Source organism: Lemur catta, chromosome 2 (assembly GCF_020740605.2).
Source record: "Lemur catta isolate mLemCat1 chromosome 2, mLemCat1.pri, whole genome shotgun sequence".
Taxonomy (NCBI): domain Eukaryota; kingdom Metazoa; phylum Chordata; class Mammalia; order Primates; family Lemuridae; genus Lemur; species Lemur catta.
Genome location: NC_059129.1, coordinates 79499810 through 79527106, shown reverse-complemented (window position 1 = coordinate 79527106; position 27297 = coordinate 79499810). Strand labels below are relative to the sequence as shown.

The 27297-nt window shown below is 35.5% G+C and overlaps 1 long non-coding RNA gene across 1 annotated transcript; it reads right to left on the bottom strand.

Annotated features, from left to right (window-relative positions):
• LOC123632186 lies at nucleotides 1–25705 on the bottom strand. The gene is made up of 3 exons (XR_006733287.1): nucleotides 25672–25705; nucleotides 1691–1736; nucleotides 1–88 (listed from the first exon to the last, which is right to left on the bottom strand). It is a non-coding gene; the product is annotated as an uncharacterized LOC123632186 (long non-coding RNA).
• Nucleotides 25706–27297: the final 1592 nt, after the last annotated feature.

Below are 27297 nucleotides of genomic sequence, written 5' to 3'. Positions count from 1 at the left end.
CTAGAAGTTCATAATCAGGGTGCCAACATGGTTAGGTTCTGATAAGAACCCTCTTCCGGGTTGCAGGCTTCCAACTTTTCATCGTATCCTAAAATGGTCAGAAAAGACAGAAGACTAGGTCTGGTCCTCTTCTTGTAAGACACTAATCTCCCAGGGAGTGCCACCCTCATGACCTAACTACCTCCCAAAGGCTCCATGTCCTACTACTATCCTATTGAAGGTTAGGGTTTCAACACATGAATTTGGGGGGACACAAACATGGAATTCATGATAGGTAGTTAAATTTTAATGAGTAATGATTTTAATTCTCCCTAAATTGTACAGGAAATGCCAACCAGAAACTCTTTTTTTGTAATCATCTTAAAAGCACATATAACATTGAAAGAACACTGAATTTAGAGTTAGGTTTCTTTAGGTCAATTTTAGCTTAATACTATATCTAAGACTTGAAAAAAATCACTTATATTATTTGAACTTTAGTTTTTATCTTATGAAAGATGGAGATAATGTTTTTTTACAGATTTATTGTGGAGATTAAACGAAATGATATTAAAACACCTTGAAAATGAATATAATATAAATGACTTATAACTGGAGTCTTTTATTCTGTTAACTCAAAAGTAGTTACTTTTTTCCAAGAACATATACAGAAAATGCAATTCAACTAAATAAAGGAAATAATAAACAGGTTATTCTAAGGTTTTTTCATAGCAACATACAATGCCAAAATATGTGGAAATGGCTAAATTCTGAGGGAAAGGAATTATGACTAAAGGTATTATAATTAGGTACTATGGTAAATAGTCATAAAAACAATGAAAAGATATTCTTAAAGGCTAAGGAATTTGAAGGATTAAATAGTTAATAACATGTCTTTTTTAAAAAGCTCCATCAAAAAAATCAAGTTAATTAAGAGCCAAAGACAAATAAATGGTAAGGAAAAACCATCATACAATAAGTGAAAAAAAATTATTGATCAATTTAATCATGCAAATAGACAATTATGGAAATTATAGTTACAAAAGCAATGTAAATGTTTGATATCTTGACAGTGTAAAACTGTCAATATAAATTAAAACATCAAGACATGGGGAATATGAATATGAACTCTATGAATGTATAGTTAATACATATGAATATATGAATCTGAGCTCATATGAATATGAGCTCATTCTAAATTTTATATCATAAGTTAATCAGTTCAGTAAAATTTTAAATATAGTGTTTAAAATACATAATGATTTAAACTTAATAATTTTCATTGACTTTTTCTAAACTTATAAGTTTATTTAAAAATAACTATTTTAGTGAGAAAATACTTATGAGAAGTTCAGTGTTTTCTTAAGTTTTATGGTGGGTTTCTTCCTTCTGTATAATTAAATCTAAAATATTTTATTTTAAAATCACAAGATTAAATATGATTGTATTTATTAACATGTATTAGTGTTTTAATATTAATAATTAATACCTATTATTAAAATATAATATTAGCATATAATATATACCTACCTTACCACCATCTCCTCTCATAAAGGCTGTAAAAGCTAATTTCATATTTTCTCAGCTCTATATCCAGGTAGGTGTGGAAATGCAATATAGTTCTAGCCCATGAGCTATAAGCAGAAATCTACTGAAGTTGAGAATTCCCTGGAATAAAATTTTTGTTGTTGATAATAAAGGACAAGCATACCTCAGGCCAGTACTTTTCTTCATGTCTTGAATATAGATGTCTGGATCTAAAAAAAGAATATACTAATAATAATATAGCAAAAGGATATAAAGAGTCTTTGATTTCATCACTGAGTTTCTATACTATCCCAAACTTCTTACGTGGGGGGGGGGAAGTAATGTTTATTTATCTAAACTGATATTGATTTAGTTTTCAGTAACTTGATGCTGAAAACATTCTTAATTGATACATTATTCATGTAAAACCATAGATATGCATACACGGAGAAATATATAGCATGATATATTAAAACTTCTATATTTTATCTGAGTAATGAACTTCTGAGTATATTTTTCCTTTTCGTATTAATACTTTGATGAATTACTTGAGTTTTTCATAATAAGAATATATCAATTTTTTAAAAAAGATTACTCTTCTGAAGTTTTGAATGCTTCTGAGGTTTTACGAAGTTATTAACACAGAACAGAAAACTAATTTCTTAATATTTGATGGAAAATGATTTAGGAGACAATATTTTAAAATCATTATTTTGTTGGGAAGAAAACTCCAAGATATATTCAGGCTGAAAAATAGTACTGCTCCTATTGAATCCAATTTATTGAGCGAAATCAATATTATGCTAATTTTAAAATAGACATGGCCAGTGCTAACTTTCCTTTATATAACCATTGTTGATCAATAGTAATAATTATTTTCAGCAATAATCTTAAACTGTGAATAGTGTTTCATTGATTTTTATGTCTTAATTTGAGCTTTCTTTATAATTTGGTCACAGATATGAACACTTTTGCACTATTTACATGGATAAGTATGTTAAAATAAATTTATGATATACAACACTCTACAAAAATGATTTTAACTTATTTAAAAGTATATCTGGTACACAGGAATGTCAGAAGTATGCATTTATTTAATAACAATTGACTGTGATTTATTAATCATATTTATGATAGAAATGTATCTTTTAGTCAATATGTTTTTAAATTAGGTCATCTTACTATAAATGTAACACATTATTCATTTTTTTTATAATTCAGAACTGTAAGGCTGTCTCTCCACATTAGCCTAAATTAGAAAGGCTTTCTAGTAGATGGCACATTATATTAAACTGGGTATTTTTAGCATCTTATAATCAGGTTCAATCAACCTCAGACACTTGAATATTTAATGCTGATTTTTGGTTTGGTTATTGTTTTTGCCTCATAATTTAATTCCTAATATTCTTCTCTGTGTTAAAAATGATAGTTTAGTTTTATTATGTATGAAGCAGGTGAGCGAAGTAAAAATAACTTAGAAAGAAAGTCAGAATACCTGACCTCACCTGCTTTGAGTGAAATACTTACAGTCTTTGAGCATCAGCTAACATATCTGTAAATTAGGCCAATAATTTCTGCTCTCTTTCAAGGACCAAAGGAAGTAGAGCAGACCGGTTTTATTAGTATTATTGCTCAATTGTAGTTAAAATACCAAACTAAAAATCAAGATATATTAGACTACTCAAAATATGTGGGATTTTCTTTTTATTTTTTTTTTCCCCTGAAGTGCTTTCTCATGAGATTCTTGGTCTGTTTTTGCCATTTTTTCCCCCTGCTTCAGAGCTGTTTCATGGAATTCCTTCCAGAATATGATAAGGAACAGATACAAAAGTTTGCCAGTAGGATTATAGAACAGAAAAAAGCCGCCGATGGATAGCACACATCTGGTTTAGCAGTGACGTTAAAGAAGAAAGGATCTGAAACCACACGTTATTGTTAACTTGTTATATTCTTTAGTAATCCTTCCTTATTTATGGGTCTGGAAAGAGTAAGGGTACAGAAACCTAAACAATTAAGAGGAAATTTTGAGGCCGAACAACTACTCTACTCATATGGGGAAAAAAAAAAAGTGGCAGCATTTTTTCTTGGGGGGGGTGAGAAAAAAAAAGATGGAGCATGCATTTTTTAGCCCATTATTCCTGTTCCTGGGTAAAGCAATGGAAGGAGTTATCTTTTTCTTCAAAAATAATCAGAAGGTCTGAAACTGGTATGTTTGTATATACACATATATATGGCTAGCTATGTTATTCACCACAATTGTGTGGAGAAAAGTAAAATGAATTTTAGAGAAAATGTATGATTATACAATATCTTTGCCTGAACAACAGAGCAAAAAGCACAAAAGAAACCAATTATACCCCATGTTGTGAAATTACTTTAAATTTTTACTCTTAATCCTTGTTGGTTAAATTCCTGATTAACTCTTTAAAATGTGTTATTACAAGTCTGCAAGAGCTCCTGGGGTCATTAAATCCCTGTAGAATACCTTACTAGCTAAAAAGGTAGTCTTCTAATAGATGATGTTTATGTTAGTGGGAGAGAGGGGTTTTGGAATAGAACGAAGAGAAAACAACCTCATCACAGACCCTACATTGGCTATATACCTCCATATATACTCCCTCCACTCTTCTACTAAGAATTTGCCAAATAATATTAAATAAATATTGATGAATGAGTTACTAAATGAAGCTGGCTGAGCCTCATAATGTTCAGAGACCCACTGAAAGGAAGGGAGGAGGACAAATTCCACCAGATAGCTGGGATGCTCTAAAAATAAAGGACCCAGTGAGGCCTGGGACTTCATCTGGGAACTGTACCCTGGGAGCTATCCAAGGTACTAACCAGCCCCAGATTAAACTGTGTCCCCATTCTGATTAGTTTGTCCTTGGAAAGCAGAGGAAAAAAGGATGGGGGCAGGGATAGAGAGAAGGGAGAAATGTTCTTCTACCTATTATAAGTTCAAATCCTGCTTTTGACTGTTACAAGGTATGCATACCTGAAAAGGTATTTGATCTCAGTTTCAATTTCTTCATCTGAAAACAGACATAACACTACCTATCTCATAGGATCCTAAAATGTTGTGAGGATTGAATTGATGATTGTAATCGACACATAAAGCATTTGGCACAGTACCTAACACTGAATAGGTACATTATCAGTGTTAATTATTATTCATACATTTAAAATATAATACAGCAAGCACCAATGTATACACTCCCAGGACAAATGAAAGTTACATTTTGTCACATCAGCCTCAGATTCAATGTCTCTCTCTCCTTCTAGAATTTTACACTCCATAGAAACAGAAAGCATGTTACTTTCATCTATCAGTTGCCCATGACTGGTCCAAATACTCTGAGAGTGTATTGTTTACTCTGGATACATGTGTGCTGAAAATGAATAAAGGAAGAAAATAATAGAGTAGCCATGAAAGTAAGAGAATGGGCTACATCACAAAGGCCATTGGAAAGAGAAAAAATGTACATAGTATATCCCAGCTTAGGAAAAAAATGGAAATGGAGACTTTATCAACAAAATGGTCCTGCATTTGTCTCTATCTATTAGAAATCCTATTTAGGCATTCCTGAAGTATAAACTAATATAAGTACCTGGGCCAATTTTCATAATACAATGCTTTAGCAATGAAAGTATTTTTCAGCTTTGCCTTAATGCTATCTAACTCTTTAAGTTTCTCTATGTTTATAGACTCTACCCCTGCACCACACAGGCAGCATAACATAAAACCAAGTCATTTATATCCTCCCAATGGTTAGAGTTTCCATCCAAACCTCCTAGTGTAACCTTTTATGAAACTTAAATCCAAATTTCCTCCTGGATCCTCCTGTATTCTAACCTCAATACCCATCTTCTGATACATTGTGCTTATTCATATTCTATGCCTGAGGTCTATCATGCTTCCCCAGCTCAAATATCTATTTGCATTTATGACCACAATTTTATTGTTTTTCTCCTGCTATCCTTTTTTTGAGCCAATGTGAATAAACATGCCAAATAGTGACTCTTCCTTGGAAAAGACCACAACTCTGTGGTCAAAGATACAAGTTAACTATTTGACTTCCATTCAAGATGAAATCAATGAATCTTTGAAAAATGTATATCTGAAAGAAAAAAATACCAAAGTAACAAAGAAAGTTTGATGAAAATGGAAATCTTAAAATATATTTCCTAAAAGCCACTTGGCTTTTGTTCAGTTATATCAATCTGACTGTATTCAAAATACCACACTTTATGAACAATAAAATTCTTACTAAAAACTAAGTCTGTATTTTTCTAATCAAAAAGCTTCTTATTCTATGGAATGAGCCCCCCAAATGAAGCAATGAAAAGATAATTACTATAAAATCAAGCACACTGAATATAGAATAATCCTATATAATTGGAATGTTGGGCAGCATGATCTGCTAGGTTTGTCTCCTTATGATTTTTATGATTGTGAGAAATTGCATGGGCTGCATAAATGTTTGCTTTTTTCTTTAAATGTCATATAATTTATTTTTTCTTCCATGTATAATGTCAGCCAAAAGAGACAATTGCTCATTTATGATAATCAAATATGAAGATTCTGCTTGCAAATAAATATACATATAGTCACGATTGCAGGGTGATTGATTCTGAAGTCTTTCAGAGACCATATACTTTTTTCCTAATGACTGTGACAAGTATGCAGAATTAGAATAGAGAGGCTAAAGAACTCTCTCTGTATATGACATAATTGCATAGCTGTGTTGATTTGCATTTTAATAGCATGAAAATTTACATTCCTAGAGAAAGAATATTTTAAGTTTTTAAGTTAAGTTTTTAAAAGTAGATTGGATTGATTACAGGAACCAGTAGCAAGGGATTGTGGATGCTATAAGTTGTCATCAAAGCCATTAAAAATAATTTCCAAAATTTTCATTCAAATCAACACTTAGTCTTATTGTAAAGCCTCAGTGTCATCATAAGTCACATTCCTGTTCTGTGGATTATCTCTGTTTCTTCAAGCCAATTTCAAAGAAAATAAATAAATAGAGGTACCATATCACAGATTTCTTTGGGACTCTGTCCTACTCATTGATTTCAGGGTACTTCAAGGAAATGTACCCTCTCAAAATCTCAGGTAAGTGCAGATATTTTACTCTTTTCAGTAATGAGGGTAGACTTAATTGGTTTTCAAAGTATTGAGAATCTAAGAATTAATTATATGAGATGAGATACATTCAAATTTACCTTAAAGAGACAATATGGCTTCCAGGTGTAAAAAAAGATCTTATAGTAATAAAACTGATAGCATTTGGTATATTTGTAAAGAACACATGCATCTCAAAATTTGGGAATCAACATGGAACAAGAAAAAAATATATTCAGTAAAACAAAATTTACAGTGCTTACCTAGTGCTGTGTATGAGTAACCAGTCAATTAAACTCAACTTCTTGTACTGTAAGAGGTTTATGCCTTTTATAGGAATGAATAATTGGTTTACCACAGCTTAATTTGATTAACCATTTAAGTTAATCAAATAACTCTTGCTTCAATTTCATGCCGTGTGAACAATCTGACTTCCTGAATAGTGATTTCTGAGCAGAGAGGATATGTAGAGCAGCCAACATGAGTATCTTAGTTCATGCTATGTTGTAAGTCTCTAGAGAATGACCATTCCAAGGGAAGCAGCCAAAGTAGCATAGACTTTTCTGACCTAGCTTTGGAATTCATGAAGTTTCACTTGTACTGAATTCTACTGGGTATAATGAATCACTAAGGTTTACCCAGAATTCTATCTTTATTTTTACCCATAGCACATATTTATATGTTATTACTTAATCATTTATTATCTGTCTTCCTGCACTAAAACATAAGCTTCATGTATGCAGGGATTTTGTTTTTATTGTTGTTTATTCATTGATGTATCCTCAGTACTCAATACTGTCCTGGTACATAGTAGGTACTAATAAATCTTTATTAAATGAACAAATTATCAAATTTCCCTTGATAGGTATGACAGTAAACAGATATATTTGTAAAACACATACACACTGAAATTTCAAGGCTGGAAGTTTAATATCTCAAAATTTGTGATTATAAAGTGTGTTTCATAGATGACTAGATCTATGATATGTTGCACCCAGTGAGTTCCCATAGTTTGGGAAACAATGAATGCCACTTAACTCCTGAAAAACCACTCTGATCTTCTCTACATTACAGGCACCTAGAAATCTTAGCATTTAAAAAAAAGAAAGCTTAATTTTGTTCAACTAACTTTCCTCAAACTCATGACAAAACACCTCTATAACACCGTAGTCATTTACCTGCCATGAGCTAATTTTCTACAGAACACATTTTAGTCCAACTCTTTCACCCTATTTTCTTGATATCCAGGGGCTAGAAGGATATAAGATGAGGGCCCCACTCTCTGGCAGTATCACAACATGGTGAGATGAGGACATAGGATTCAATCAACCTGCTTACGGTCACAAGAACAGTTACCAGAAAGCAGAGAACTAAAGCCTAGTTCTCCCAACTGTTAGCAAACACTCTTTTCATAACACCATGGGCTTCTCCAATTCATTGACACAACCCTACCTTGGACTCATCGTGGACAGATGGTTATTCTCTTCTTAAGAACTCCATGAGAGAGATACTTTGTAATCTCCCTCAGTAGCCTGTCCCATTATTTATCAAGTCAAATTCAGATTACAATAGGGTGGGATTCCATTCCAGAGAGAAAGCATTTTCTTTGTCTGGTTTAAAATGCTCCATTAAAAAATAATTTATGATAAATTCCCAAGTACAATTTGCACTTGTGCCTTGGCCAACAGGGTGGTGGAGTTTGGAGCAGTGTCTTCAGCATGCACTCAGTCCTTGGCACCAGGCCCTGGTTTAATGACAGTCTGAGTCCTCACACTCACAAGCCCCGCCCAGCGTGGCTGCCAAGCGTTTGTCATAGTCATGCACATCAGTCGGTCACAGGAATGGAATGTGAAATGGTTGAGAGTGGGGCAGACACCAAGGCAAACGGTTTTTCAACTCCAAAATGCAACCTTAAAATACAACCTCTGTATATTCTACTGAAATGATAAAACATGTAATTAAATCATCAAATTCTCTTTTAATTTTTTCAGCCAATTATTTTAATCAATTCACTCATTTTGGGATACAACTTCATTTATAAAATATTTTTCTATAGGTAAGCATTCATCCACATGTTCCATTATGCTATGTAATAAGCAGAATCTTAGAAAGCTGAACATAAAACATTATGCAAAAAAGAGTATAAGTTTTGTATTCCCATAGGTTCAGTTAGGATTCAGTATCTGCCTCAATAATTACTTTGTAACCTTTAGCAGGTTACTTAACAAAGCTAAGTTCTTCGCATCTTAAAAATGGGGACATTAAGCATAGTTTCAGTGTATTTTCATGAGAACTGAATAAGAAAACTTATTGGAAAGGCACTTGTCCAGTGGCTGGAAGACAGTAGGTTTTCAATAATATTCTTCCCTATCTCCTAAACAAAATCAGAATTATATTTTACGTCCACTGGGAAACTTAATAATTAAAAACAGCATGAGCTTAATCCTTTTATAAAGTAAGATGGTGTTTTAATGCAAATTGATACCCATTTATTTACTTGTTCCAAAATGCCAGATTTTAACATGGTCAACTTTTTAAATGGGGAACAACTTTACATTATATTATGTTCATACTTCTTCTCTATCATTTGTAGGTAAAAACCTCAAAAACAAATAGACTGATGCATAAATTTTAAAAACTACAGAATAGTCTGCTATATTCTTTATCTGTTCATTAAAATTCCGGTAGTTATATTTCAAAGCTAGTATTAGGGGAATTATATATGTACAACAGAGGAAGAAGGCATGTAATTAAACCTCTATGTATAATAACTTTGGAAAAAAGTGGGCCAATGGAAATTATGTACAGCAAGGACAAAATAGATCTGTGACATATCTGGGATAATAGAAAATGTTTTGAATTCACTCTGACAAAATTGCAAACTTCAGATGGCATGTTAAAAAGTTTCACTGAAATATGGCCCAGCACTTCACTGCGGATACTAAGTATCCGCAGAAATATGTACCCATGTTTACCAAAAGACATGTGCTAAAATATTTATAGCAACACCATACATAATAGCAACTATACAGCAAACAACCTAAATTCTCTCCAACAGTAGAAGTGATAAAACAAATTATAATATGCTCATACAATGGAACACTATAAAATTGATACTAAATGATCTATGACTAAGAGCAACATTGAGAAATCTCACAAGCTTAATGTGGAGCAAAAGAAATCAAACACAAAAGAATACATATGGTTCATTTTGTACAAAGTTCAAAAGCACACAGATGTATCTATTGTTAGTACAGTAATTATTCTTCTGGAGTAACTAGAAGGGGACTTTGGGGATACTACAATATTCTGTTTCTTGACTTGTACACATTCAGTTTGTGAACATTTATTGAGCTGTATACTGCCGATGTGTAGACTTGTCTCAACATATTTTATACTTTAATAAATAGCTCTGAAAATTTGACTTTACAAAACTAAGTGTTTACAATTTTTTACAAAACTAAAAAATTAGTTTGCATATGACCAAAATATTTAAAAATTTGCTTAACATCAAGCAGACTCTACTAAATAGTTCTAAAAACTTCAGATTAAAAAAATAAGGTTTAGAATTCAATTTTAAGAGCTCAAGATCATGTAGGAGAAGAAAATATCATTTACTTTGGATTGAATCCAAACAATCCTCAAGTAAAAGACCACGTCAGTCAATTAATCAGAGTAATGAAAAGAAAAATTACAAAACCAATCAGTTGACTGAGTTGAAAATATTTGTTCTAGAGACCTCATTTGATTCCATTTCTTCTTATTCATCACTAGTAATTGAAGACCCCCAACAATAGGCTCAAGACTACTTGATCACCAAACCCATAAGAATCACACTGAATGACTGTCTCCCAGGGAACAAGTTGGGTCTAGGGTCAACTGGATTCTCCATAAGTGGATCTTTAAAACCCACCATTTGTTTGTGTGTCCCACTATCTGTGAAAATTTTGTATATTTGATCATTGCCTGTTTCCTAGTTTGTACTCCATTATACCTCTGGTACAGCACCTTAAACTGCAGCAAGTGTGGCCAGGATCCTGAAAACCTACGTGGCTCTAGCCAACTTCTTCCCCTTTAGGAGATGGGTCTTGTCCCAGTCCTTTTGGCTACAGACTGAGGTTTTATTTCAAACATCTTGAGTGCCTCTTGGATCCAAAACAGTTCCACAAGTGTAATTAAGTGAATTTCATTTGCTGCTAAGCACCCACAAACCAGACTCCTGCCTTTTAGCCATGTATACCACCGAAGATCAGCCTGAGATTGCAATGTGGTCTTAAATATTGTAACTTTGCTTTTTTATCTTCTTCCTTGAGCATCAGCCCTAAGCCAGGCCATTATTCCAGAATGGTTTATTCACCTATTCCTGATATGCCACCATCTTGTTCCGAGAGGCCATAGGCAAAGTCCATGCAAAATATGATATTGTGAATAAAGTGCATAATCACTGCCTTTTTCGCTACAGATTCAACCAAATAAAAATGTACCAGTTTACATTATTTTGAACCTTAGTAACCCAAAGGCATGGAAAATTCTCTAAATAAAGAGACATTTAGGCCTGGCAAAGACTAGAAAATGCAGACAATGATTGCAGTTCTACATTTCAAATCATTTTCCATAAACATGTATGATCATTACAAAGTTAAAATTGAAGTTCACTCGTGCCTCAGACTATAGAAATTGTTTTATATCAAATGTCAACAAAATCTGCAAGCTATTTTCATGTAGGGGAGACAAAAAATTACTTTGACATTTCACACTAAAAATATACTTTCTGGGCCTATTAAAATCAAAATTATTCACCTTAACAATTCAATCTGAAAGTAAACTGAGATAGTTACATAACCCAATTTGAAAAGACTAAAATTTTAAAATAAAAATTCAAAATGTCTGAATTTCTAAACTATATATCAAAGGAAGTTCTTGGAACCACAATTACTTTTCCAATGATTCTATTATACTAAAATCAAACTTAAATAGCTCAACCTGATTATTTCAGTAAAATAACTATTTTTGTCTGTTCTGCAGTTATCCCATTATTTAGAGCTCTTTGTACTGTGAGTCCATTAGCTCCTATTGGTCTGAGGTTTCTACCATACCATGATCTACCTGGCTTAATGACCAATATGGAAAATGAGCAAATCTACTTATTGTGAAGTGATAAAAGGTATTGTCCACAGGTTAGGCAAGACAATGGCCCATAAAATGATTGATGTAGAAACACATATAGATATGCCAGTTGGGTGTAGTTGGAAAAAAACCCAGATAATGTCAAAATGAATACATGGCCAATGATCAAAGAACCAAGTCTCTGGCTGTTTCAGTGTTTAAGTAGTTTCAGGATTGAATAAGTGGCTGCATTTCTGAAACTTAGTATCTGAGCATAGACAACAGATTTTGGCACAATAGGGTGCTGACAGCAAGTCCTATAATTATAGGACAATCTTGCTAAGTTGTCATGTCATGTCTAGTGCATGAAATTGAAAAAAAAAGAAAAATTTCCCAGTACAATGAACATGGTTTCTTTGATAGGAATTTAGGGAAAGCTACATGCATTTGTTAAAATTATAAATATTTGCCATAGACACACTTGAACATGATGTTTCTGTTTATCCTGCTACCAGAAACACTTGACAATAAGAGGTATCAGTCTAAACTGCAATATTTATTGCTCTCCTTTTCAACATTCATTAAAACCAATCCTAATGATGATTTGGATTAGTTTTAAATCCAATAAAGGATTTATTTTCCTGATCTATTTATGTGAGTCATTTTACATACTGTGTAGTGTGCAGTGAATTCAGGGATCTAATCATTTAAAACTGGCTGAGTTGTAATTTAATACACTGCGTTATTACTTTTATATTTTTTTCTACTTTATGTTTTAATTAAAGCAAAAGAAGCTTCTTGAAGACTCTGCTGCCGACAGTCTGTTGAAGCTTAGGGAAATCCATTTCCCATTTCCAAAAGCTTCAACATTTACCGCAGGTATGATTTCCAGTTTTTAAGTTTTTCTTTTAGTATTTTTTCTTTTCTTTTTGATACATTTTTAAGTATTAAAATACTGTTTCAGGTATTTGAAGAACATAAAATAATATATATAAGATATATTTATATTACCAAGTATAATAATATAATCAAAATTTTTAATTGACAAATAAAAATTATATTTCAGGTATACAACATGATGTTTATATATGTATACACATTATGAAGTGGCTAAATTAAGTACATTCATAATAATTCCAACTATAAAGTTTATTTCCTAATATCCCATTGACTCATATAGTATCTTAAGTAGCTTTACTTTTTTTACTATTTTTAGTTATATTTAGTTATAGTCTCTATATTCATAGTTATGTATTTTCCAGTTTTCTTTAATACATTCATATACCAGAAAAAGTCGTAATATTAATTTTAAAATTTCATAAGAAACCCAGGTAGGAAGCAGTATAGATAAGGTAGCATATTAAATAAACAATTCTAAAGAGAACAATGAGTAAGAAGGGTTGCTAGAATAAAGAATATTATTTCCTTTGCCCTTATTATCTGTTAGAATATATAGTTCAGAACTGATCATGTCCACAAGAATCTCTTGAATCAAAAAGTCAAGAGTAGAGGGAAAAAGGCAAAAATGATTACTAAGACAATTCTCAAGAAGTATGATATATTTATAAGACTCTTGGACTATATTAATTTATTTCTTCCCTATTTGAATGTAAGCTCTAGTACAATGGTAGATGAATTAAGGATTGATTATGATTCCTTATATCCTATTGTTCAATGATGACCTCAGTTTTAAGTATAAATATAGAAAGTTATAGAAAGTATCTTATATCTTTATTTTGTAGATGAAGTTTCCAGTTGACTAGAAAAACATATACGTGTCCTAGATTAAAATAAATTAGTGTCAGAGCTAAAATTAGAATTCAGAGTTCTAATTCTTTGCTTTCCATTATCTCAAATTATCCCTAAACAATATCTTAGCTGTAGTAATAATGTAGTAATAATGTCATAGGATTTATGACATTATTACTTGAATTTATATCTATTTTATTTTATGTATTTCTGTATTAGGACAATTTCTATTGAGAGAATATTCCTAAAATGTGGATAGTTTTGAGTGATTAGGTTTTTGGTTTTTGCTTTTTGTTTTTTGAGACAGAGTCTCGCTCTGTTGCCTGGGGTTGAGTGCCATGCTGTGGTGTCAGCCTAGCTCACAGCAACCTCAAACTCCTGGGTTCAAGCAATCCTCCTGCCTCAGGCTCCCGAGTAGCCAGGACTACAGGCATGCGCCACCATGCCCGGCTAATTTTTTCTATATATAATTTTTTAGCTGTCCATATAATTTCTTTCTATTTTTAGTAGAGACGGGAGTCTCACTCTTGCTCAGGCTGGTCTCGAACTCCTGACCTCTAGCAATCCACCCACCTCAGCCTCCCAGAGTGCTAGGATTACAGGCGTGAGCCACCGCGCCCAGCCAAGTGATTAGGTCTTATCTGAGTTTACAGCAATTTCCTCATATTAATGAATAGTAACCAAAAAAGCCAAATTTTATTTTGTTCTAAGTAAAATAGACTCTTTTTTAAACATCAGTATTTACGTTTAAAAATTATCCAAATTCAAATTTCCTATCAAGTCAATTCAATTCTATAATATCGTAATCAGAATGAATTAAAATAAAATATTCATATTATGGATTTGTATAAGTCTGCATTGCATTGATTCCACTAAAAATCACCTTCTAGCTGCTTAGTAAAAGAAGTTTCCCAAGCAAAATTTTTGTTCTGAATAAAATAAATTCTATTCTATTTCATTTGATTTCTGCTCTATTTGTAATATGTTTTGTATATTTCCATTTTTCTGCTTTTTAAGAAACATGAATGCAATAAAAATGAGCTTTGTCTAGTTTTCTTACTAAGTCATATTTTAAATATAACTTCCAGAAAAAATATTTAAAATATATTACAAATTTCTCCTAGATTTAATATAGTTTCTATAAAACTTTCCCAGAACTGTGACATTGTATTAAATATTTATTGGGGATTTTTCAATACTTAGAGTTGAGAAAAAGTTATCCTAATTTGGGAAATAGAAGTCAACTCCTATAACCACTAAAATAGACTCAAATAAAACTTATGAATATGGTTATCAGACAGTCAACAAAAACAAAGTTAGTCCTTCCTTAGGAAAGTTTCTGGTTGAAGAGAAAGCATGCACAAAATAGAAGGTGTTTCACTATTAAATAGATAGGGCTATTTATTAATTGATAACTAATTAATTAAGAAAGCTATAAAAGAACCTAACTTCATAGGTGCATAGAATTTGAGATTTCCACATATTAAATATAAGTCAAAAACTAGACCGCAGAAGAGGGCAAGATGGTAGAACAAGACTTTCTAGCAATCATTCCCTCACAGAAACCTCAATTTGGACAGCTATCTACACAAAATACCTTTACAAGAGCTAAGTAAACCAAGTGAGGGATCACAGTACATGGTTATGGTGCAATGATAAGAAAAGATGCATTGAAAAGGGTAGGAAGGATAGTTTTACATTTCCCATGTGATTCCTCCCCAACCTTAGGCAATACGGCATGGTATCTCGAGATATCATTTGGTTGGGGGAATAGAGGAAAATAAATGTAGGACCTTGCTTTGAACCCCAATACTGAATCTACCACAGTAAATCTCAGCACCAGGAAGACCCTCAGAGTCCCTGACTCCAGATGGGTACCTGTGGACTGAGTCTCTAGACCTGCCCCAGTACTAGACAGGAAACCATAGCCCTGTAAAACAAACTTGAGTTCTGGCCTGCATCACCACCAGCCAACAGCAACAGCATTGGGTTTTAGACAAGCCTCAGCAGCAAGCAGGCCTCACCAACCCTTCACGTAAGGGTCCCCTCAGTACAGGGGACTAGCCTTGGTATCCACAAAATTACAGTCTGCTTCTGAGCCAGCCTCAGAGGCCATGGGATTCCAGCCCAGGCTGGGCCCATCATAGGGCAGTCCTGGGTTTAGGATGCCCTCTAGTGCTGCAACAGCTGCAGTGGACATAGGCCTAGGAACCATACCAGGTGGGCTGCCCAGAATCTCTGGGCAGGTTTGCTGTTGAAGGACATTTCTAGACTAATCCAGACTGCAATGCATGACTATAAGGATGAAGATCAGTCAAGCAAACATGATATCACCAAACAGAGAAAATAAGGTTCACATGACTAACCCTAAAAAGATGAATATATATAAACTAGCTGACAAAGAATTCAAAACAGCTGCTTTAAGGAAGCTCAGCAATATTTTAAAAAACACAGAGAAACAATGCAGAAATTTATCAGAGAAATTAAAAGAGAGGTAGAAATAATTAAAAAAATCAAGTGGTATTCCTGGAGCTGAAAAATATAATAAATAAAATTTAAAGTGCAATAGAGGACATTGACAGTAGAATTCATCAAGCAGAAGAAAGAATCTGTGAACTGGAAGACAGGCTATATGAAAATATACAATCAGAGAAGAAAAAAAGAAAAAAGAGTGAAAAGGGATAAAAAAGCTTAAGGGTTTTATGGGACAGTGCCCAAACTTCAAGTTTACAAATCGTGAGCATCCAAGAGGGAGCAAAGAATGATAAAGAGGCATAAGCTTATTTAAGAAAATAATAGCAGAAAATCTTCCAAACCTGGAGAAAGATATAAATATTTAGGTACAGGAAGGTCAAAGGTCTCCAATCAAATTCAATCCAAATAAGACTAACCCATGAAATATTATAATCAAATTCCCAAAAATCAAAACAGAGGATCCTGACGGCAGCAAGAGAAAAGAAGCAAATCACATATAATGGATTCCTAATATACCTAGTAGCAGACTTCTTAGCAGAAAGCTTATAGGCTAGGAGAGAATGGCCTGATATAGTCAAAGTGCAGAAGCAAAATATACTACCAACCAAGAATGCTGTAGGCACCAAGGCTGTCCTTAAGGAATAATGAAGAGATAAAGACTTCTCCAGAAAAACAAAAGTTGAGAGACTTCATCACCACCATACCAGTCTTACAAGAAATGATAAAGAGAATTCTTCAAGATGAAATAAGAGGATGTTAATGAGTAATATGAAAACATCTAAAAGTCTAAAACTCACTGGTAGAAGTAAGTAAACAGTCAAATACTCACTACTATTATACTCTAATACTGTGACAGTGGTGGGTAAATCACATATCTTTAGTAACCAGGTTAAAAATCAAAACTTATTATTATTAAAAATAATAATAACTACAATAATTTATTAAGAAATATACAATATAAAAAGATACAAATTATGACATGGAAAAAATCAAAATATGGGAGGGTGGAGTTAAAATGTAAGGTTTTTTTCTTTTTACAATCAAAGCTAATTTGATATCAGCTTAAAATAACCTATTATAACCATAAGATATTTTTTGTAAGCCTCATGGTAACCAAAGCAAAAACCTATAATATATATGCTAAACTAAAAAGCAAAGAATCAAATCATATTACTAGAGAAAATCACTTAACCTCAGAGGAAAACAGTAAAAGAGGAAGAAAATAAGAAAGAATCTACAAAAAAAAACTAGAAAATAATTAACAAAATGACAGTAGTAAGTCCTTGCATATCACTTATCACCTTGATTGTAAATGAAATAAATTATCCTGTTAAAAGCCATAGAGTGGCTGAATTGATAAAAATAACAAGTCCTAACTATATGCTGTCTACAAGAGACTCACTTCCACTGTATGAACACACATAGGCTGAACGGGAAGAGATGGAAAGAGATATTCCATGGAAACAGAAACCAAAAGAGAGAATAGCTATACTGATATCGGATAAAATAGACTGTAAGTCAAAAACTACAAAATAAGACAAAGAAGGTCATTATGTAATGATTAATGAGTAAATACAGCAAGAGAACATAACATTCAAAAGGAAGACATAGACTGCAATATGACAACAGTAGAGGACTTCAATACCCCACCTTCAGCAAAGGACAGACTATCCAGCCAGAAAATCAATCAGAGTAACATATTTAAATGCACTCTAGACCTAATGGACCTAACAGATATTTACAGAACATTCCCCCCAACAACTACAGAAAACATATTCTCATTTACACATAGAATATTCTCCAGGATAGAACATATTTTAGGCCACAAAATAAGTCTCAGCTAATTTAAGAACACTGAAATCATATGAAGTATCTTTTCTGACTACAGTGGTATAAAACTAGAAATCCATAAAAGAGAGAACTTAGGAAATCTTACAAATACATGAAAATTAAACAACATGCTCCTGAATAACCAATGGATCAATGAAGGCATTAAAAGAAAAATTAAATTTTTTTAGACAAATGAAAACAGAAACACAACATACGAAAATCTATGGGATACAGAAAAAATAGTTCTAAGGGGGAAATTTATAGCAATAAATGCCTATGTTAAAAAAGAAGGAAGATCTAAAATAAACAACCTCTCATTATACCTCAAGGAAATAGAAAATCAAGAACAAACTCAATCCAAAATTATTAGAAGGAAGGAAATAATAAAGATCAGAGCAGAAATAAATGAAATTGAGACTAGAAAAATAATACAAGACATCAAGAAAACAGAGTTGTTTTTTTTTGAAAAAATAAACAGAATTGACAAACATTTAGCTAGACTAAGAAAAATAGAGATAAAACTCAAATAAATACAATCAGAGATGAAAAAGAAGATATTACAACTGAAACAACAGAAATATAAAGGATTAGAAAACACTATTATAAACAATTATACATTTAAAAATTGGGTAACCTAGAAGAAATGGATAAATTCCTGGATACATACAACATACCAGGATTGAATTATGAAGAAACAGAAAAATCTGAACAGAAAAATAATGAGTATGGAAATTGAATCAGTAATAAAAAAGACTTTCCATCAAAGAAAATCCAAGGACCTGATGGCTTCATTGCTGAATTCTATTGAACATTTAAAGAAGAACTAATACCAGTTCTTCTCAAATGATTCCAAAATCTCATTCTAGGAGGTCAACATTACCCTGATTCCAAACAAGGACACTACAAATTCAGGAAACTACAGACCAATATCCCTGATTAACATAGATGTAAAAATTCTAAATAAAATACTAGTAAATCAAATTCAACCGCACATTAAAAAGGTAAAAAGATCATTCACCATAATCAAGTGATATTCATCCCAGGGATGCACAGATGGTTCAACGTATGCAAATCAATAAGCATGATACATCACATTAAGAGAATAAAGGACAAAAACCATATGATAATTTCAATAGATGCAGAAAACCACTTGAAAAATTCAACATCTTCTCATGATAAAAAAACTTGCAGCATATTAGGTATACAAGGAATGTACCTCAGCACAATAAAGGCAATATATGACAAACCCACAGCTATCATCATACTGAAATAGAAAAAAGCTGAAAGCTTTTCCTGTAAGATTTGGAACAATGCAAGGAAGCCCACTTTCACTGCTTATTTTCAACATAGTATTGGAAATCCTACCCAGAACAATTAGGCAAGAGGAAAAAGCAAAAGGCACACAAATTTAAAGAAAGAAGTTAACCTTTCCCTGTTTGCAAATAACATGATCTTATATAGAGAAACCTTAAAGACTTCACCAAAAAGCTGTTAGACCTAATAAACAAACTTAGGAAAGACAGAGAATACAAAATAAACATACAAAAATCAGTATTGTTTTTAAATAGAAAGATATTCCATGTTCATGAGTTGCAAAAATAAATATGTTATAAAGTATGAGTCCATATCACCCAAAGTAGTCTACAGATCCAATGAAATCACAATCAAAATATCAATGACAATTTTTACGGAAATAGAAAAAACAATTCTAAAATTCATATAAAACCAGAAAAGACCTTGAATAGCCAGAGCAATCTTCAGCAAAAAGAAAAAAGCTGGATGCATCACACTATCTGCTTTAAAAATGTACTACAAAGCAGCAGGAACCAAAACAGCATGGTACTGGCATAAAAACAGATATACAAATTAATGGAACAGAATTGAGAGCCCAGAAGTATTAAAGGGACAACCTAGGGAACAGGAGAAAACATTTGCAAACTATACATCTGATAAGGGCTTAACATCCAAAATATTTAAGGTACTCAACTCAATAAAAAGAAAACAAATAACCCAATTAAAAAATAGGCAAATTATCTGAATAGATATTTATCAAAAGAAAACATACAGGCTGGGCGTGGTGGCTCAAGCCTGTACTCCTAGCACTCTGGGAGGCCGAGGCGGGCAGATTGTTTGAGCTCAGGAGTTCGAGACCAGCCTGAGCAAGAGTGAGACCCCGTCTCTACTAAAAATAGAAAGAAATTATATGGACAGCTAAAAATATATACAGAGAAAAAAAATATTAGCCGGGCATGGTGGCGCATGCCTGTAGTCCCAGCTACTCGGGAGGCTGAGGCAGGAGGATTGCTTGAGCCCAGGAGTTTGAGGTTGCTGTGAACTAGGCTGATGCCATGGCACTCTAGCCCGGGCAACAGAGTGAGACTCTGTCTCCAAAAAAAGAAAAGAAAACATACAAATGGCCAAAACTTTTATGAAAAAAATGTTCAACATCACTAATAATCAAGGAAGCACAAGTCAAAACCACAATGAGATATTACTTTACTCCTATTAGAATGGCTATTATCAAAAAGATAAATATTAACAAGTGTTGGTGAGGATGTAAAGAAAAGAAAACCCTTATACATCACTGTTGGGAAAGTAAATCAGTATAGTCATTATGAAAAGGTTCTCAAAATATTAAAAATGGAACTACCACATGATCCAGCAATTCCAATACTAGGTATACATTCAAAGAAAATGAAACCATTACATTAAAGGGACATCTGCACCCCAGGTCTATTGCAGCACTCTTCACAGTAGCCAAGATATGGAATCCAACTAAGAGTCCACTAACCAGTGAATAAAGAAAATGTTCTTTATATACACAATGGAATACTATTCAACTATAAAAAAAAGAACAAAATCATTTTCAATAATGTGGATGAAGCTGGAGGATATTATGTTAAGTGATATAAGCCAGGCACAGAAATACAAATACTGTGTAATCTTATTTGTATGTAAAATCTAAAAATTTTGACCTCCTAGAAGTAGAGAATAGAATAGTAGTTACCAGAGGCTAGGGTAGTTAAGGGACAGAGGGAATGTGGAGATGTTGGTCAAAAATATATTATTACAGTTATGTAAGATGATAAGTTTAAGAGTCTTATTGTACAGCATTGTGACTATAGTTAATTATGATATATTGTAGTCTTGAAAAATGTGACAAAATACTTAAGTATTCTCACCACAAAAGTGATAACTACATGAGGCATGTGTCATTGAGCTAGATTTAACCATTTCACAATGTCTGTGTGTATAAACATCATGTGGTACACAATAAATATATAATTTTATCTGTCAATTTAAAAAATCAAGATAAAAAATTAGACTAAAAAAATGACCTAAGAACTAAAAGTAGAACAGCATTCTGCCAGTTTCTCATCTACTCCTCTAACCAAGTTGCTACGCCTAATTCTTCTCTATCTTCAGACTCTGTTCTGCCCCAGAATCCGACACATGTTTGGCACTTCATACTGGCATGTTAAGCTGGCCTTGGCAGTAAAATGATAGCTGACAATGTATTCTGAACTTGGGATTATATTTTTTAATTTACTCATTAATTCATAATTTATTGAGTACCTACTATGGACCAGGCATGACACTAGTTTTAGAAACAGAATAGTGGGTTTCCTTGGCTGTGCAGAAGCTTTTTAATTTGATCAGGTCCCATTTATTTATTTTTGTTGCTGCTGTGATTGCTTTGGGCATCTTCTTCATAAATTCTTTACCTTGGCCAATATCTATAAGAGTTTTCCCAAACTTTTCTTCTAGAATTCTTAAGGTTTCATGCCTTAGGTTTAAGTCTGTTATCCATCATGAGTTGATTTTTGTGAGAGGTGAAAGGTGGGGATCCAGTCTCCAGAGAGAGGAAGGGCAGAAGGCATAGTAGAGCAGGCTGTAGATAAATTAGGTCAGTTTTTAAAAATTATAAGAAAGATATTGTGCTTTGTGGTAAATGCTGGGAAGGAAAAAGACTAAGTGGTGTGATGGAAAACAACAGGGCATGAGGCTGGTTCGACCAGTATAATCCTTTTTGATTATACTGAAAGATCCTTGTATTATGTTTGAATATTTGAATGAGAATAAGAATATCCAGGAAAAAGAAATTGCTAATGGAGAAGAGAAAGGAGAATAAATACAAAATAATTGTAAAAGCAAAATTAATAAGATCCAGTGTATAAACGGAAGGGTATATATGACAGCAATAAAGACAAGGCTAATATGAGATAATATAAAATGGATAGCAAGTGGAATTTTTCTTTCCTAGGTAAAAGACTTCCTCTGCTATGTTATCTAAGCTCTGAGATTGGTTTTTTCTTTTTCTTTCTTTTTTCTTTTTTTTTTTTTTGAGACAATGTCTCGCTCTGTTGCCCAGGCTAGAGTGCAGTGGCCAGTGGCATCATCATTGCTCACTGCCACCTCAAAATTCTGGGTTCACAAGTTCCCTCCTGCCTCAGCCTTCTGAGTAGCTGGGACTATAGGCGCACAGCATCATGCTGGGCTAATGTTTTTATTTTTTGTAGAGACAGTCTATGTTGCTCCAGGCTTGTTTCAAACTCCTGGCCTCAAGCCATCCTCCCGCCTTGGCCCCCCAAAGTGCGAGGATGACAGACGTGAGCCACCGTTCCTGTCTTGAGATTGTTTTTCAATATTCTAACCAATTACCAAGTTTCCTAAGATCCAGTTCTCCCATTAGCTGAGAATTCCATTCCATCACCACCCTCTCTCCATGCGTGAGACCTAACATTTTATTTACTTTTCCACTTCCAGATGTCAAGATCACTGCCAAATGCTTGGTCTAGAGCCATCTGCCAATTGTCAGCCCTGTTTCTCCTTAAATGAACATAAGAACTCTATTTAACTTTGAGCTTTTGATTCAAGGTGATCACTCAGTTTCATTGTTTACCTCCTGAAGGCTATTAACTTTCAAATTTTCCTTGGCCCTAAATCTTCATGTCTCCTTGACTACTGTGCCTCTGTGCCTTCATGTACTTTGGTCACTGCTCCTGCTTCTGTGTTGATCTCTCTGTTGGACTTCCTTCCCTAAGGGTCACTATAAATTCTATTATGGGATTTCTTTACCAAATGGCTATGAAAAGTTCCTTAAATGCAAGGGTTTGAGAAGATCTTATAATGTAACTAATAGAGACAGGAATAGTATATCAAATTGAAGAATACAATAAAAAGTACCTTTCTTATTTAGATAATTTACATAAAAAATAATTATGCCTCATGAAATCCTACTAACAGTCTTAACAGAACAAGATTAAGTATATCTGATATAATCACATTAGACTGAATATGTGAGAGATAGAACCCTGCAAGGATATCAAGATGTTTTCAAATTTCAAAATAATGGATAGCAAATTTTTCCCCTCCTGTCTTTAAAGACAGTGGTACTGATGATATTCCGAAGGAGTCAGTATAAATGATATAGGAAACTACCTGTGTGTATTAATTTTTTTCAAATCATCAAAGTAGCCAATTTTTGATAAACTTACTTCTCTCAACCCACAAAAGAATACGTTTTTTTTTTTTTTTCCCTATGACTCCCATGGACTTTGAAGCTTTCAACTTCATGGAATCCTTAACACAATTGTGAATATCTATTCTTAAATTTTAAATATCACGATTCTAGTTAATAGGTAATATAAGGTATCAATAATATAAAGCAACAGGGGGGTATACTTTGTATATTGCTAAACTTTCACTTATGTAAGTCAGTATATTCTATACAGAAGCAAAGAGAGCATTGGTTAGTCTGGTGACTCAGTTCAATGATTATCTTTCAAGAGAAGTTCTTGCCATATATATTTTATCTTTCCAAAGGGCTATTACCTTTCCGTATGACAATAATGTTAGTATAAGGTTAATATTGAGGTTATTATAAGGTTAGTATTATTATTCCTATAATAGGTTTATATAAAAGGAGCATTTGGCTAAAATCTTAAATCATTTAGGACTAGATTTGAGTCACAAAATCATGGTGATTTGGTGACAGACTTATGAGACCTGGGGCCATACGACATCTCTGCCCTTCATCTTTTTGACGCATAAAATAAAGATAATAATCCATCTTCCACAGGGATGAGGGTATTAAATAATGTATCACTTATGAATAGCTCAGTGACTGGTGTATACTAGATGGCCAAAAACAGTGTTGGTTCCTTCCTTTCCATTCAAAAAAAAGGGAAACAGATGCTAAGATGGTGCAGTGAAGCACTCAGAATCCCACAAATCATTAAGTTTATGGGATGCTGAACAAGCAAAAGGTTCCAAATCAGGCTCCTTTGTCCTCACTCACAATATCAGTCAATTAATCATTTGAAATATGAAAAGTCCAGTCAACCAATATATTCCTATTTCTAAATATTAGCATGGTTGATTATGCACAATAACAACAGCTCCTTGTTAAAAACTTCACCCCACCTAAAACCCCAGCTAGAGCTCCAGAAATAGAAACTATCTGGGGACCAGACATGGATAGGTTGGTGTTTATCCACAGTGATGACAAATCAGTAAAGGTGTTTGTGATGGTGAGTCAGTAGCGCCATCTATGTGTGAGAAAAATAACGTTTCTTGGGGACTGATCTTTTTCAATAAAGTGACTTGGTGTTAGAGGACATGGCGCTACAGTCTACTGCTTGGGTTCTAAGCCATGTGGCTCCTGCAGAGGCCCTAATCGACTTCAACTTCAATTTTCTAAGCCAGTGGTTTAGCTTAGATATATAGACAGACAGACTGGGAAGATAAGAAAAGTTGTTAACAAGACCTATGCTATGCTGAAAACCGCTTTAGAATAAAGAACAATAATTGAAGATTCAGAAGATGGCTGACTAGAGACATCGCTTGCCAGACCGTCCCAGGGGGAAGGAAGAGTCTCAGAAAAAGGAGAGGGGAGAGGGGACGCTGCTTAGCTGTAGGTCAGAGAGAGAAGGGCCGGAGCCTGCCCGCGACCTCGTGAAGGAAAATTGCAGAGCAGAGAAGAAAGAGGATAAAGGAAAATAAGATATTGGTGAGGATCAAATCCAGAGAGGCTCAGAGCCCAGTGAAGGAGTAAGGGGAGATCCCTTTCTCCCTCCCACATTCCTCTGGTGATCAGCGGGCTACCAAGTTACTTGGAAGCTTTTCCATCCGCACAAGCTCAGGCACTGTGGTGACCACAGAATTGTGGGGAGAACTTACATGATCCCAGATCTTGGACGTTCCATGCAAGGTGTGACCCGAGAGGCTGGAGAGCCAGATTCCTTCCATTCAGACTTTCGTCCTTCTCCACCCCATCCCCACCCACTGCAACCGGGAGAGCAGTTTGAGCTGAGACTTATCCTCCCGTCTGAGGTTTCCACAGAGAGTAGGGCCCAGGCCTTTCCCTTTGGGGACCTGCAGTGGACCCCTGGTGCCTGATCTGGGAGCTCCCTGTCCACCGGCATTTCTCAGAGATGCACGCCAGCCGGTCACACACGTGCGCGGGACCCTGTGACCCTGGACTCAAGCAGCTTGCTGGGGGACACGGGGAGGACGTTTGGGAGTTAGACGCAAGAGGCGAGGGAGCCCACATGCGCAGAACTGACTGTGGGGGCCCCAGACATGGTGATCTGGGGCAGGACCCATCCCCCCCACAGGAAAGCCATGCTGTCACACTAGCGTGGGTCCCCTGGTGGGGAGGATCCCAGACCGTGGCGCCATAGCAACTGAGTGCGGCACATTCAGGCGTCCCTGTTTGTAACCCGACACCAGAGAACAGGGCTAATGCATCAGGGGCAGAGCTCACTCCTGACAGCCTGTGAGGGAATCCTGGCCACTTCCCCACAGCCTTCCCGGTCTGGAGAACCTGCCTTGACCCTCCTCCCAGTGGCTGTCCCTAGCGGCCAGGAAATTACCTGGGAGCGCTGTTGAGGCTCAAAGCTGTGCTGTCAGAATAGGGAGGGTCCCCTGGCAGGGAAGAGCCCAGCCCACGGTGCTATAGCAACTGAGGGTGGTGTGTTCAGGCACGCCCTTTTGCAACCAGACACTGGAGGGCAGGGTTAACACAAGACAGGCAGAGCTCCCTCCTGACTGCCAGTCAGGAAATTACGGCCCCTCCCTCATGAGCAGCCTCCTGGGTTTGGAAAGCCTGCCTTGACCCTCCTGCCAGCGGCTCCCCCTACTGGCCGGTAAAACCACCTCTGAGCGCTTCTGAGGCTTTGCAAAACCCTCCAGGCTCACACAACCTAACCACACTGTGCTTTGTTCCTCTACCATATCTGCTGTGATGGAGATCAAGCAACCCCCTGGGAGCTATAGGGCTCCTCCCAAAGCCTGGGACATTCAAGTGCTCCATCTGAGGGACTAAAGCTTACCACGGGCACAAAAGAACATCTCTCCAGTTGGTTCTTTTCTGCAAGCATCAACCACTGACAGGGAGAACAACTCTACGGCTCCTTATAGCATCTACCAACTCAAACAGGGCAGGATTCCTAGTCACAAGCATCATCCACCATCTCAGAGATTACTGGGGGTCCCAACGTAATTCACAGTGCTGGGAAATGGTGAAGACAGCAGGATAGAAACAAGAGGAGTGGGCGCTGCTTTTTAGGAGAGAAACAAAAGTTTCAGGCAGCTCAGTCTGTGCAGGGTTTCTCTCCTCCACTGCAGACCTCTGGGCTGATGGAGGAGCTGCTCAGAGTCTGTGCAGAGACATCCCACCACAGAGCAGGCGCAGCAGAGTTCTGCCGCTCCCAGGTTTCTGCAACCGATGCCATCCTGATTGCTCTGGCGCATGGAGCCAGGTCTGCTTATGACCCAGCCTTCCAGCAGTAGGCTTTGCCTCACCCCTGTAGGGCTGGAGAGGGAACAGATGCTCCCTTGTGTTGTGCCCTGTGACTGGGGACCAAGCACGCCTTCTCCCTGGCATCGGAGCAGAACAGAGGAGCCCCAGACACCACAGGGACCACGTGGGAAGCCTCAGGGGACTGCCTCAGTGGGAGAACTTGGCTGATGAGCAGCTCTGGCCCACCTACGCAGAACCTGGTCCACTGAGACAAACCCTTTCTTGTGCAGCTGGGCATCAGCCTTCCCCACACTCGTGGAACAGACCCCCATATGGGCAGCTCTGTCCCCAAAATCCCCAAAGCCAGCTCTGAAGCACTTGCTGTGCCTGAGTCTGAGGCTCTGCCCCTCTAGCTTCAGGGCTCCTGCCAGGCCTGTGACTCCACCCCTGAAACCCCTCAGTTGTGCCAAGACCTCACTACTGAGTTCACACCACTACCGCTGGGCAGAAGAACCTCCCCGCGGTCCAACACTTCACTCAGGAACCCCAGTCCTGAGCAGCCATCACTCCTGGACTTGGTTTGAGAGACTTCCCAGCAAACGAGAACAGGTGTCCTGCAATCCTAGTGATGATGGAGAAAATTTCCATCCAGAGCTGAGAGAAGAGGAGGTAGATAAGAGGAAACCAGCAAAATAACCCTGGCAACATGGAAAAACAAAACAGTTTAACACCCCCAAGGGAACACAATGGAGCTACA